Genomic DNA, 14,607 nt, shown 5'->3' with positions numbered 1-14,607 from the left:
TAGACACATTGGCCCTGATCGTTATAGTGACACCAGCTGATTTCAGTGGAGCTGCACACATTTATGCCAGCAGAGGTTATGGCCCAGTAAGATTTTATTTTACAAAACAAAAAAACCACCACCATCACCCAGAGACTTTCATATCCTAACGTCGCAACATGGGATACAAAACAGTGGGAAGAGTTCTCACATAGTGCTATGGAATCATTGTGCGCAGGTCGTTAGGAAGCTGCAATACATCTGAACACATTCCTTTTGAAAACAGTTGCTTTGGATGTAGGTCAGTTGAGGTGGTGGAGCCCAGCAATAATAGGACCTCCAGTTCCTTTGGTTCCATTTTACCAATGTCAATGGCATTCTGCATTGGTGCCTTTGGCATATCCAAGTCACTGCTGTAACAAGGAAACAGCTGTGGCAAAAACTGTTTGAAAAGCAGCATCAGATGCTGCAAGTACAAAGGTAGGTGCTGTGGGCGCTTGCTGCTGGAGTTCTGCCAGCAGAACCCAGCCTGCAGCTCTCTGGAAGCAGGAACTTCTCTCCTAGAACAGGGCACAGCAAAGCAAGCACTTGCAACCCCTATTTTGCTATGGAGACCAGACCACAGAGTGCATAACGATGGCCCAGCCCCACACAAGGCCCTAGGAAGATTTGCTGATTCAACAGGCATCCTTATGGAGCCTCAGACAGTGTTTAAAGTCGCTGCTCATTGGTGATGCTGCCACCTTGCTTCCCGCAGGGAGAGTCTCCATTGAGGCACAGCTGCCCCTATGGACACAGGGTAGTAAGCGATACCTATTTTTAAAGCTGAAGTTGCATTAGGCTCCCTAACAAGGTTTAAGCTGGCAGGTTTACAGGGGTTAGAAATAAAACTGTTAGGCTTTTGGTGCCAATCCCATTTACACTCTCCAAGCCCAGGTGTTACACCTCCATTGCCCCACTGAAATCATTGGGGTGACATGGGGTGTAGGCTAGTGCTGACTTTGGCCCTGGGACTGACACACTGGAATGGGCATCTCCACATTTTTAGTTTCCAGGCTGCAAGAGAAATGGCACACGGGAAAGAAACCTGGGCTAAAAGCGACCAATGTGACTAGTGATTCCAGGTACCTACTTGCAACACCTTAAAGAGGCCTGATTTTCAGAGAGTGGGTGCTCAGCACTTTCTGATGAATTAGGTCCCTTTATGAGGCCTCTGTGTAGGCACTCAATTGTTAAAGTGCCCCAAGTCAAGGGTTACTTGCAAAAATCTTGGTCATTGTGTTTTTTAAAGCAATGCAATTCTTACCGTTAAAAGATTTTTATTATTCAGATAAGAAACCTCAAAGACAATGGGCCAAGTTCATTCCTTGTGATCTCAGAGCATCTATGGATTTGGTCCATGCAATTTGACTCCTGGGCCTGTCAACTCTCTAGAATCAGGTTATTCTATGTAAAATATATGTGAAAGGCAGAGCAGGGCTGCAGCATGACCGTCCTGAATGGGATAATTATCTGGAGAATGAATGTAGAAAAAGGGCATAGTTCTGAGTTAAACGGGAGCACTCTGTGCTCCTACATTAAAGATTTAAATGAAGGAACTGCCAAGCTTTCAAACACACAAGGGGATTGTACTGCGGATTGTACTGAACAGTTACTGCGGAACAGAAATGGATACCACATCGTCACTGATTGCCATTCTAATGGAATATATTGTGAAATGCTTGTAACGATATATGCTTTTAAATTACTCACTCAAATGCTAATTGGTCTCACTCCTTATGTCCTCCAGCCTCCGCTTGTACTTGTCTAGATAGGGAAAATGTAAAGGAATGACAAATACCTCCACCCTAATTCCAGTTCCTTTAGGTCATGTACCACGCCATTTTTATGGATCTTAAAAAAATTCCTTTACCATCGAGTAAGTTTGCCAAGCAACATAGACACAGTCCAAACGAAGAGCAAGGAGGCGCATTCCCCACTTAACTCAGTCAGGTTTGAGGTTCATATGGAATTTTTCCGACAATCATTGACACTGGGTAATGGTTTGGAACGTTTCAGACTATGGGAAAGTTGTTTGTTGTTTAAGGGCAGTAGTTTTTTGGGAGTGGGGGTTGTTTTGTTTAAGAAAAGTAAAGGGAGCATGTTTTTCTGCTCTGTTACATCAGTACAGAACATGTGGAACAGCCTCCAATTCATGCAACAGGAATTTCTTGTGTGGATGAATACATAATGACTGTGAAACATTTGCACAACACCATCCCCGTGCAGTAGGGAAGTTCTATTATATCATTTTGACAGATGGGGAACCATGGCACAGTGAGATTAAATAATTCAGCTTCCAAACATTGGAGTGTGTTAAACTGAAGCAACACAAATTCAGACTGGAAACACCATGCACACTTTTTTGACAGTGACGGTAAATAACCACTGGAACAATTTGCCAAGGGTCATGGTGGATTCTCCATCACTGGCGATTTTTAAATCAAGAATGAATGTTTTTCAAGAGGTTATGCTCTACTTCCAACGGGAATTATTTCAGGGAAGTTCTATGGCCTGTGTTATAAGGGAGGTCAGGCTACATGATCACAGTGGTTCCTTCTGGCCTTATCTATGAAAAAAACTTGTCCAAGGTCACATAGGAAGTCTGGTAGGGCAGGGAGTTGAACTCAGTCATTTTGTCTGGATCTCAAATCAGTGCCTTAGAACTAAACTATCCTTCCCCTCAGCTGTGGTAGACATTCTGGAAGGAATACTAGCAAGGGTGAAAGGGCATCACTTATGTCGTGTCAGCAATTCTGGTATATTAGCAGGATTCATCTTAGTATATATTATACCATGCTGGGCTAGGAATCAATTTCTTAGGAATTGTTTTAGTGAATGTAAGTGCTTTTGGCTCGCTTAAAAGTTTACAGTGTGTACAATGTATTGTGGATTGTGTGGGAGTGAGGACCAGAGGCCTAGTAGCTGCTAGCTGAGTGTGCACAGCCAAGGCTCTAGCCTCCTGTCCTTTGATCACCCTTCCCACGTGTGTTAATGAGGGGGCAGGGCTGAGGTAGGGAAAAAGGGATCAGAAAGCCAGACACTAATGCCTGGTCTACACTGGGGAGTGGAGGAGGGAGGGAGGGGAGGAATCAATCTAAGATATGCAACTTCAGCTACGAGAATAGAGTAGCTGAAGTCAACGTATCTTAGATCAACTTACCTCCCATCCTCACGGCATAGGATCGATGGCTGCAGCTCCCCCGTTGACTCGCTTCCACCTCTTGCCCTGGTGGAGTTCCAGAGTCAATGGCAGAGCGTTCGGGGATTGATTTATCTCATCTAGATGAGATGCGATAGATTGATCCCCGATAGATCGATTGCTACCCACCGATCCAGCGGGTAGTGTGGACGTACCCTTAGTGACCAAGGGGAAGTAGGAAGCAAGGGACAGCAAACTGGGGCCTTTGTAGCAGGAAGAGAGCATGAGATCAGCATGATTTCAGACGGCTGCAAAGCCAGTGCCAACACTGCTCTTGGCTTCTCCTCTTGCACCTGTAAGCAGACAGAGAACCTGACCACTGATGCCTCTATCTAGGTCCTGGTGTGTATTTGCAGAGATTATAGCCAGCATTCCCCCTGTCATAGAAGTCGGACTGAAGAGATCAGTCAGTGTTAGGATGCCTACTGATAGAATCTCTGAGGAAGCGGGTGGGATAGCTACGGGGGAGGTGGCTAGGCTGAGGGGCATCTGTGCACATGAAGAATTCATTGAAATCCAAGGTTGAGGCAGCAATCCAGCTGGAGAGGACTACAGTAGCACCACAAAGGGAGGAGGAAATGGCTTCTTCACAGGGAAGAACCTGGCCTCTGATTACTTCTGGCAAGAGGCAGTGCTCCAGCCATGCTCCCAATCCGTTGGACATAGAAATTTAAAAAAAACAACAACAATGTTATGTTGCCCTGGCAACAAGAGATAAGGGATCTCCCCCAAAAGGTGCAGGAGGAGAAGCTCTGTACTCTGAAGGGTGCTGGTGGTTAGTGACTCCCTTTTAAGGGGGATAGAGGCATCCATCTGCCAAATGGACTTGGCTTCCCAGGAGGTGTGCTGCCTGCCAGGGGCCCATATCCAAGACGTTATGGAAGGATTGCCAAGCATCATCCAGTCCTCTGACTACTAACCCATGCTGCTTATCCACAGGGTCACTAATGATACTGCAATATGTGACCTTGAGCAGATCAGAAGTGACTACAGGGCTCTGCGACTGAGGATGAAGGAATTGGAGGTGCAGATGATGTTCTCATCAAGCCAGTCAAGGGAACAGGGAATAAGAAAACAACAATTTAGATGTCTCAAAGTCAACAGGACCTGAGAAATACATCCTAACATACTTAAGGAACAGGCTTAAGAGATCTCTGAACCATTAGTGATTATCTTTGAGAACTTGTGGAGGACAGGAGAGATCCTAGAGGACCGGAAAAGGGCAAGTATAGTTCCTAGCTATAAAAAGGGGAATAAGGACAACCTAGGGAATTATAGACCATTCAGCTTAACTTTGATACCTGGAAAAATAATGGAGCAAATAATCAAAATCAGTTTGTAAGCACCTAGAAGATAAGATGATCAGTAAAAGTCAACATTGATGTGTCAAGAAAATATCATGTCAAAGCAATCTAATATTCTTCTTTGACAGAGTAACAAGTCTTGCGGATAAGGGGAGAACAGCAGATGTGACATATCTTTACTTTAGTAAGGCTTTTGCTACTTCTCTCATGCTTTTCCCATAGTCTAGAAAAACTTACTATAAGGCGGATGCACAACTGGTTGGAAAAGCATACTCAGACAGTAGCTATCAATGGTTCAGTCAAGCTGCATGGACATACTGCCCTGGGTCTGGTTCTAGTCAATATCTTCATAAATGAATTTGAAAAATGGCAGAGTACGCATATAAAGTGTGCAGATGATACCAAAATGGGAGGGGTTACAAGCACGTTGAAGGACAGGATTAGAATTCAAAATGATCTTGACAAACAGGAGAAGTGGTCTGAAATAAATAGAATGGAATTCAGTGAGGACAAATGCATGGTACTACACTTAGGAAGGAATAATGAATTGCAGAAATATAAAATGGGAAATGACTACCTAATAAGGAGTACTGCAGAAAAGGACCTGGGGGTTATAGTGGATCACAAACTAAATATGAATCAACAGTAACACTTTTGGGGAAAAAAAAGAAACATCATTCTGGGATGTATTAGCAGGAGTGTTGTAAGCCAGACATAAAAAGTAATTAGTCTACTCTACTCAGCACTGATAAGACCTCAGCTGGAGTACTATGTCCAGTTCTGAGCACCACATTTCAGGAAAGATTTTGACAAACATTGGAGAAAGTCCAGAGGAGAGCAACAAAAATGATTAAAGTTCTAGAAAACATGACCTATGAGGGAAGATTTAAAAAAATGTGTTTGTTTAGTCTGGAGAAGAGAAGACTGAAGGGGGACAGGATATCAATTTTCAAGCACAAAAAAAAATTGTTATAAAGAGGATGATAAATTGTTCTCCTTATCCACTGAGGATAGGGCAAGAAGTAATGGGCTTAAATTGCAGCAGAGGAGATTTGAGTTTAAAAACTTCTTACCTGTAAGGGGAATTAAGCACTGGAATAAATTGCCTGGGGAGGTTGTGGAAATTCCATCACTGGAGGTTTTTAAGAACAGGTTAGACAACCACCACTCAGGGATGATCTAGATAATACTTAGTCCTGCCTCAGTGCAGGGGATTGGACTAGATGACCTATCAAGGTGCCTTCCAGTCCTACATTTCTATGATGAGACGATGTACAATGTATTTGTAGTTTTCCATCCCACCATTTCAGCCTCAGACTCAGAGCTTACTATAAGTTTTGCTGTCTTTTCCAATGCAAACAGCCTCACAGCACAGATATTATCCACACTTCCTTATAAGCTGGCTTCCAGTTTAAGAAAGCTCCATGGAGAAATGATATTTCTTCGCCTCCTCCCGCCCTCAGAAAGAAAGAAAGAAAGAAAGAAAGAAAGAACGAAAGAAAGAAACATGTCACACAGTTCTATTTAAATAGGACATAAAACTCTTCACTCTGCAGTGGGGAGGCAGGCAGAAAAGCAGCAAAAATAAATATTTCTTTTTTATTTGATTGGAACAGTTAAACAATGGGAAAATATTTGCTACTGAACTTGTGGAAGATTCAAATGACTCTAGAAACAACAGAGATCCACAGAGATATTTAAACCTTGACAGAATGGTCAGTTCTCAGCATCATCAAGAGCTTATCCTGAATGGCATTTTCTTTTGTTGTCTGTAGGTGACTGTGTCCTACTCTTCTAATTACATGAGCTAGATTCTGCCCATCAGCGGCACAGGAAAACACGGCGGCATGTGTGTCAATAAGCCATTCTCAAACTCAGAGGATAAAGCAGCTTGCAAATATTGCAGATCTACAGAGAGAGAATGAAAAATAGCAAAAGGCTTCTAGAAGCAATGAATGGGCACCAGTGAACATTGCTAGGAGTAACAGCAGTTCAGATTCAAATCAAGGCAGACTTCGAGTAAGGTTGTGGTTTGAACCACAGAGTTTGCATGGCCCTACAAGCTGGAATCAAGCACTCCGGTCTCACAATTATTTGATTTCTACAAAAACGTAATTAGAAAACATTCAAGAGACTGAAACAGGCAGTGTCAAGAGAAAGGAAGTGTGGATTGAAACCCCAAATATTTTCAATTAGTTAAGTCCATATTTGAGGCATGATTTAAACTCAGATATGTATTGCCTAATTCAGATGCTTGTAGTGACAACTACATTAACCCCTTTGGCACTGGGGGCTAGGGTTTCCCAATATCCACTCTAAATAGATGCCAGTTGTAATGCAAACATGCAGTGGGGATTATCCGTGTTTTTCTCTTAGCTGTGCCAAGAAACTTCTCTTTTGTGAACAGTTGATCCAGCTGAATTTAGAAAAACACCACGGTCCTCAGAGGTTGAATTCTAGCACTTGCCAGATCATACTGTGGAGACAGAGTATACTTTTTAAGCAGGATATGTCTTGTTAGTTGGAAAAGCTTAAAAACCAACACTTCAGGGTGTTTGGCTGCAGAAAACTTCCACTAAAGAAGCATGAAGGTTTCCTGAAATCATTTTACAAAGGGAGGTAAGAGCCCTAGAAACGATGGAGTTTTCTTATTTTCTTAAATCCTAAACTGGTGCAGTTTCTTCGTTGGGATAAATGATTCCTTATTTACACAAGTCCTCTCTCCTTTAAATATTTTATAGGGATGTAACATATATACAGAGCAACTGAAGTTCAGCCACCTCTGAGGGGGGTGACCACCAACCCAACTGGTGCACAGCAGACCCATGTGCTGGAGAGGAAACTGCGAAATCTCATGTTCCTAAAGGTCCCGCTTAATTTCAAGGACATGCTTAAGTGCTTTGCTGAAACAGGGCCAAAGTGCAACAAGCTCTATGTACCCGATTCCAGAGAGACTGTATGGCCTTGATTCAGCAGGAACAGCCCCTATATGAATATGAAGCCCTAGTGATTTGCCCTTCTGCCTTCTCAGGGCCTCTTGTGCATGCCGTGGCTGTCTTTAGATAAGCGCGACTGGCTAGTGTGCCTAGGATGTCTCTGTGATTAACAAAAAGAAAGATTTTCTCCCACTCCGGTAGCTTCAGAGCACATTGTAGAGCTTCAGAGCACATTCAGAGCACATTTGGGTCTGAGATGTTTTCTCACACCCCACGAGTATCTCACTCCCCTCCCAACCTGTCTATTATTATTATTAAATCTGCATTGCCTGGAGGCCCCAGTGAGCTAAAAATGTCATTGCGCTGGGTGCTGTACAAACACACAGACTGTGAGCTCCCTCAAAACAAGGACCCAGCCAGTAAAGTAAGTAAGTGATCTCGCTCACACACAGTTTTGGGAAAATTTTTGTCCTCCACACCCCAAAACAGAATGATCTAAATTGCTTGAATGCAAAACTCTGAATGAAGCTGTTGCTTTGAACATGTACAGACAGTGATTACCATAGCAACAGAAGCTATGTGTGAAAAGCCGTGGGAACAGTTCCTCCTCCCCCCATTCAGCTTTCTTTTCATTTTTTTTTTAAATAGGTGCCCATATCAATTCACTCCATGAACCAAACACCTAGGGAGACAGTTTGAAAGCAGCGAGCCAGATTAGCACGGCACGACACCAATTATCACACTGGCAAACCAGCTTTGTGGGCACTCCACACTGGAAAAAAATACATACTCCATTATCGAAGGAAAGTCTAATAAGGCAAACTGAAAGAAAGTGAATTGTAAGAGGGCTTGCTTCCTTCATTTAGGGCCTTAAAGGAATATCCCAAATTAATCCTGAGTAAAATCTGCACAGCACTATTTACTTGTCCAGTAGTTAAGTCAACATAGGCGCAACAAAAGTTAAATCCATTTAACATCAGGTTGCTAATAGCTAGAACAGTACAAAATCACATAGGTTAAGCAACCCCATAACAAGCAGCTCATTAGAATGAGTTACAATTAGTTTACTTAGAAAACTGGTACAGCTTTCAAAAACATCCCCCACACACCTCCTGAAAATGGGTCTCATTACTGTGTGTGAAACGTTAAGATGGAGCAATTTTAACCTGCTTGTAAACATAAAGGGGCATATTCCCAACAAGTGGCATAGTCCTCCATTAGCTGGAACTACGTCAGTTTCGACCAGTGAGGATCTGCATCGAAGTTCTTTTCTTTGACTTGACTTGTACCCAAAGGACAACAGTAAAGGAAAAACATTTTATAGAGTGACAGCAGGTTGTTTCTTTTTTCTTTGGAGTTTAGGTTTACAGGTAAAACAAATTCTAACCCAAATTTGAGTTCATCTTATCACTCATTTTCAAGGATCCAGATGTCTGCTAGTTTATTCATGAAAACATTTATCAGTTTGAAAAGTTTCACCAATTGTCATGATAAATATTTGTTTGAAAATCTGTACTAGAAATTAGAGCTGGACAAAAACTTTAAGGGTTGTCTCCACTTCCCACTGAAAAATTGAATTTTGTCAGAAATTCTAAATTTGGAAATGATAGATCTGATCTATCATTCAGTGTTTGATCCACTATTCACTATTGTTCTGTTCAATAGGTTACAGTCATGAAATAAGGAAGCAGAAACTCCATGTGACCAACTGCACACCATGAGTGAATGGCAGATAATAGTCTTAAGTTTTGTCTACACTAGCACGTGTCAGTCAGAAGTGTTAAAAAAAACAAAAAAAACAAACAACAACCCTACACTGACAGAAGTTTCACCGACAAAAGCCCTGGTGTGAACAGCACTGTGTTGGTGAGAGACACTTTCCTGCCAACATTGCTACCACCACTCACTGAGGGAGGTTTAATTATGCCAGCAGGAGAGCTCTCTTCCTTCAGCATAGAGCTACTATACAGGAAACCTTACGGCTTCCGCAGTGCAGCTGTGCCACTGTAAGGTCTGCAGTGTAGACACAGCCTAGGTGAACAGTTGCCAACCAATAGGCAGAAACGTAATTACACTATTTGAAGACTTATGAAGATATATTTGCAGAAGTCTGGATCAGCCCCCAAACAAACAGCAAAAAATGGATTGAATTAATTGGATCGTTTATTTACAGTGAGTGATTCCATCAACGCCAATGCCCAGGCAAAAGTCTCGCTCACAAGTTTTGGAAGATGTAAATTGATGTAAAGATGTTTAAATACTAAACCACATCATTGTACTCTACCAGCCTTAGAGAAACTCTCTCCCTCCCAGTGTGACTTTATGAAGGACTTGTGCTTTAAAGATGCCTCAGAGGAGCAGTATAGATGTAAGTGAGTAGAATTAACAGCTATAATCTCAGGAGGACAGAACCTGATATATAGAAGGCCAAGTTCTAGTTTCTGGGCAAGCACGAAGATATTAAAAAGATATTAACCACTTGTCAAGTAAATATAGGCTAGATTCTCAGCTGGTATAAATCAATAAAGCTCCAATGAAGTTAATGGAGCTATGCCAATTTACACCATTTTTACTGCTGTTTGTATTCCTTGTATTTTTTTTTATTGCCGTAAAACCTGGGATCCAAAACAGAGATCAAGGCCTTATTGTAGTAGGTAGTGCCTGTGCACATAAGAAACAGCCTTGGCCCTGGAGAGATTACAGTTTAATAAACCAAACCAAGGGGTGGAGAGAGGGAATTTTTATTTTCCCCTATTTTACAGATGGAGAACTGGAGCAGAGAGAAACAGTATGTAACCACGAGCATGTAACTCTGTCTGTAGCAGAGCCAGGAGTTGAAGCCAGATCTCTTTAGTCCCAATGTGGTGCCTTAATCATGAGACCATCCACACAAGAAACTTCATAGTCATTAACATAGTTGGTTAACAGTGACTTAGAACCAGAAAAGGCTTTTAGCTTTGATGATACGGTCAAAATTCAAAATGATCTGGACAAATTGGAGAAATGGTCTGAGGTAAACAGGATGAAGTTCAATAAAGATAAATGCAAAGTGCTCCACTTAGGAAGGAACAATTAGTTTCACACATACAGAATGGGAAGAGACTGTCTAGGAAGGAGTATGGCAGAAAGAGATCTAGGGGTCATAGTAGACCACAAGCTTAATATGAGTCAACAGTGTGATACTGTTGCAAAAAAAGCAAACGTGATTCTGGGATGCATTAACAGGTGTGTTGTAAACAAGACACGAGAAGTCATTCTTCCGCTTTACTCTGCGCTGGTCAGGCCTCAGCTGGAGTATTGTGTCCAGTTTTGGGCACCGCATTTCAAGAAAGATGTGGAGAAATTGGAGAGGGTCCAGAGAAGAGCAACAAGAATGATTAAAGGTCTTGAGAACATGAGCTATGAAGGAAGGCTGAAGGAATTGGGTTTGTTTAGTTTGGAAAAGAGAAGACTGAGAGGGGACATGATAGCAGTGTTCAGGTATCTAAAAGGGTGTCATTAGGAGGAGGGAGAAAACTTGTTCACTTTAGCCTCCAATGATAGAACAAGAAGCAATGGGCTTAAACTGCAGCAAGGGAGATTTAGGTTGGACATTAGGAAAAAGTTCCTAACTGTCAGGGTAGTTAAACACTGGAATAGATTGCCTAGGGAAGTTGTGGAATCTCCATCTCTGGAGATATTTAAGAGTAGGTTAGATAAATGTCTCTCTGGGATGGTCTAGACAGTATTTGGTCCTGCCATGAGGGCAGGGGACTGGACTCGATGACCTCTTGAGGTCCCTTCCAGTCCTAGAGTCTATGAGTCTATGATACAGAATGAAAACATGCATGTTACAAATTTACTGTTTTCTGGAAGGAAATAGAGATGTGTTGGTAAATCTATAGGAGCGTTTGGCACACCATCATCTTTATAAATGTGCTTTGCAATTTCGGCGCCTTGTGGCATTTTTATACGAGATCACTAGGGTAATGTAGAGAAGTATTTCACACAGATTAAAAATGTTAAGAAAACTCATCAGGTGCAAAAATATAACAGCAGGCTGCCAGAGGTGTTACACAACACACAAGCACACAAACAATGAAAAGCGAGGTGCCAATATTCAGGTCAAATTGCCTTAGCTGTGAAAATAGCTTAAAGGAGTGAATATTAATGAAACCGTAATTTTTTTTTAAACTAATGAATACTGCTTTTCTCTAACCTTCATTGTGTGCCATGGTATGGGTGAAGGCTAACTCTGCTATCTCATTCATTACCCCTAGGTTCTAATTAATCCTTATTCTGCTTCTTGAGAAAGTCATGTTTCCCCATTAGCCCCAGGCCCTCAAATTCCCTGTGTCCCATTCTCTCTCTGGCTCACTTTTACCTTTCACGTTTACCTTTGGCACAGCTGGAGAACTTTTACAGATACCCTCAAACAAACCTTCAGATCTCTCTGTCAGCTGTTTTCTTTTTAAAACCAAAGACGTCTGTTCTAAAAAATAATAACTCATCATTACAATCCATTTGTAATAATTGCCTGAATTATTAGAAAACAATCATAAATAATTCATACCAAAGCTCTGAGTCCTTTCTCCAGTCTTTTTGGACTATGTTTACATAGCACCTAGCACAATGGAGGCCTTAATCCATAACTAGATCCCCAAGGCACCCCTGCATTACAAATACAATAAAAAACTGGACCTAATTATTCATGTAATTAACAACCTTTTTGCATTGGAGCAACATCTCTGCAAATCTAGTTTGTTTATTTTTAATGTAACTAAATCAATTTGCTGTTTTTTAACGTGACTATGGGTATGTCTACATTAGAAACACTACAACAGCGCATCTGCAGCCGGGCCTTCATAGTATAGAGGCTCACTTCAGTGACAGAAAGGGTTCTTCCATTGCTGCAGTAAATCCACATCTGAGAGGTGGCAGCTAGGGTAACGGAAGAACCTAGCAGTGGTTACACTGGGGCTTAGGTTGGCTTAATTGCATCACTCCGGGGAGAGAATTTTTCACACCCTAAGCAACACAGCTAGGTCGGCCTAACCTTGTAGTTTAGACTTGTCCTATTAAATCTCTGATTCTGCAAACCTTTATTTAAGATACAATCCCATTAATCTATGTTTACGCCTCACATATGTTTCCTTTCCGTAAAATTTCAAACCACTGAGGTTTAGGGACAAAAATGTTTGTGGAAAGGGAATTTCAAGTTGCTCCATGTACATTTATGGAAAATAATTTAAAATTGGTGAACTCAAGTGTTCATATTTGGAGTATAGGCTGTTGCAACTCAAATTCTGAATATTCATAAACAACCCATAATGTGAGATTTGAAATCTTTGTCAAAGAAATTCAGACAATTAATTGGAGGAAATAAATATTCCCTGATCAGAAAAAGTAGTTCCATTAGTTCCAAATTCACTGCAAAATTATCCACTCTACTTCTAATATGAATCATACTTGTAAGGAGTGCTTTCAGGAAATCACATCCCTGCTAAATCCATCACTATTCAGAAAAGCATGTGTTTAAATCCCACTGAAATCAAGAATACATAAGCACATGCTTAACTTTAAGCAAAGTAATTACGTACATGTTTAATTGGGACCCAAGTAAGTTTTTTTTGTGTCTTTCAAGAACAAGAAGAGATTATATGAGAGCCCTGTAATCTCATAAATGATCAGTAATACAGTAATAACACAGTGTTTGGTATGCTTTTAAGTGACGACAGACAGGGCCGCCCAGAGGATTCAGGGGGCCTGGGGCAAAGCAATTTCGGGGGCCCCTTCCATAAAAAAAGTTGCAAAACTATAGAATATATTATATTCTCATGGGGGCCTGAGAAAAATTGCCCCATTTTGCCCCCCCACTGTTCCCGGACAGCCCTGATGACAGACAACCATGGGGGAAATACTGGTAACACCCATTGCTGTAGTAAGCAGTTTCACAGCATACCAGACATTGTGCTGCGCCTCAACACCGTCTCGGGGTCCAAGTACACTGCTTACAGTAACATTTCATAGAGCTGTTTGTTCACTATTTCATTCCCAACTTGCTTTGCCCAATCCCATTTTATTTCTTTAAAGCAACAAGAGTGACTGAAAGCATGTGGGTAGCGAGCAGGGTCTTGTGCTGACACAAAATACAATATTGATTGTTGTTTAAGCATTTGTGAGATTAAGAAAATAGTGTTGTTGGCTGCTGTGTTTATTCTGGCTGAGATTTCCATGACTACTTCAGGGTGCCCAATGCCCACTGAAACTCACCTAGCTCCATAAAGCTCCTTGAAAGTCTCAGTCTTCAGCAGTGTATCCTAGCAAGTTCTCTCTCTACATGCCTGATCCAAAGGCCATGGATTTCAGTGGGTTCTGGATCAGACCCTCTAGGAACATTACTAGAAATAGGAAAGCCACTTAGAACAATCAAATCTGAACTGACATGTCAACAGTACCACTGAGAGAGTCCATAGCTTACAAAAGATTGAGACCTTCCCTATCATCTCATCCTATTAGAAAAACCCACCACCCTTCCTTTCCCTAGATAGGGTGAAGAGTTAACATCTGGGGATGTCTAGGGCTTGGTCCTACAAGATGCTGAACATGAGGGCCCAGATACAGAAAAATCACCTCTGCATGTGATTTTGGCCTTAAAGAAAGCTATGAATAATCTTCTGGATTTGGTCTGAGCACAAGGACCTGAGTGATTTCAGGGCATTTTAATTCACTCTGCAGGCTCTTGGAGAATTTGGGAATCGACAGCATCAAAAGCCTTGGAAGTGTGTGGATGCACTTCCCTTGTTCTTGGAGAGGAGAAGATTGGTCATCCACCAGAGTAGCAAGTGTTGGAGACTAGTATGTTGCTTACTTCACAATTAGCTCACTTAAGTGAGGTGAAAGTGAGTGATAGTTTGCCCCGTACTGCAGAAACCATTGCTCAGCAGCAGAAACCTTGCAGACCATTGCACTGTGAAAGGTCTCCCCTTATTAGGAGAACAGTTTCTTATCCAGGCTGGTAGGGGGTATCAAGTGTGCTTTACACTCTCTTAATATCTAGGATGGACAGGTGGCAAAGTCGGGGGTAGCACTGAGGACCCTCAATGTTTCCAGAACTACTTTGGAGAATGAACAGAAGAAACCCAAGCAAGACAATGGAGTCTGATCA

This window comes from Gopherus evgoodei, chromosome 4, assembly GCF_007399415.2.
Source record: "Gopherus evgoodei ecotype Sinaloan lineage chromosome 4, rGopEvg1_v1.p, whole genome shotgun sequence".
NCBI lineage: Eukaryota > Metazoa > Chordata > Testudines > Testudinidae > Gopherus > Gopherus evgoodei.
The sequence above is the reverse complement of the archived record's forward strand: the minus strand, read 5'-3'. Positions refer to the sequence as shown.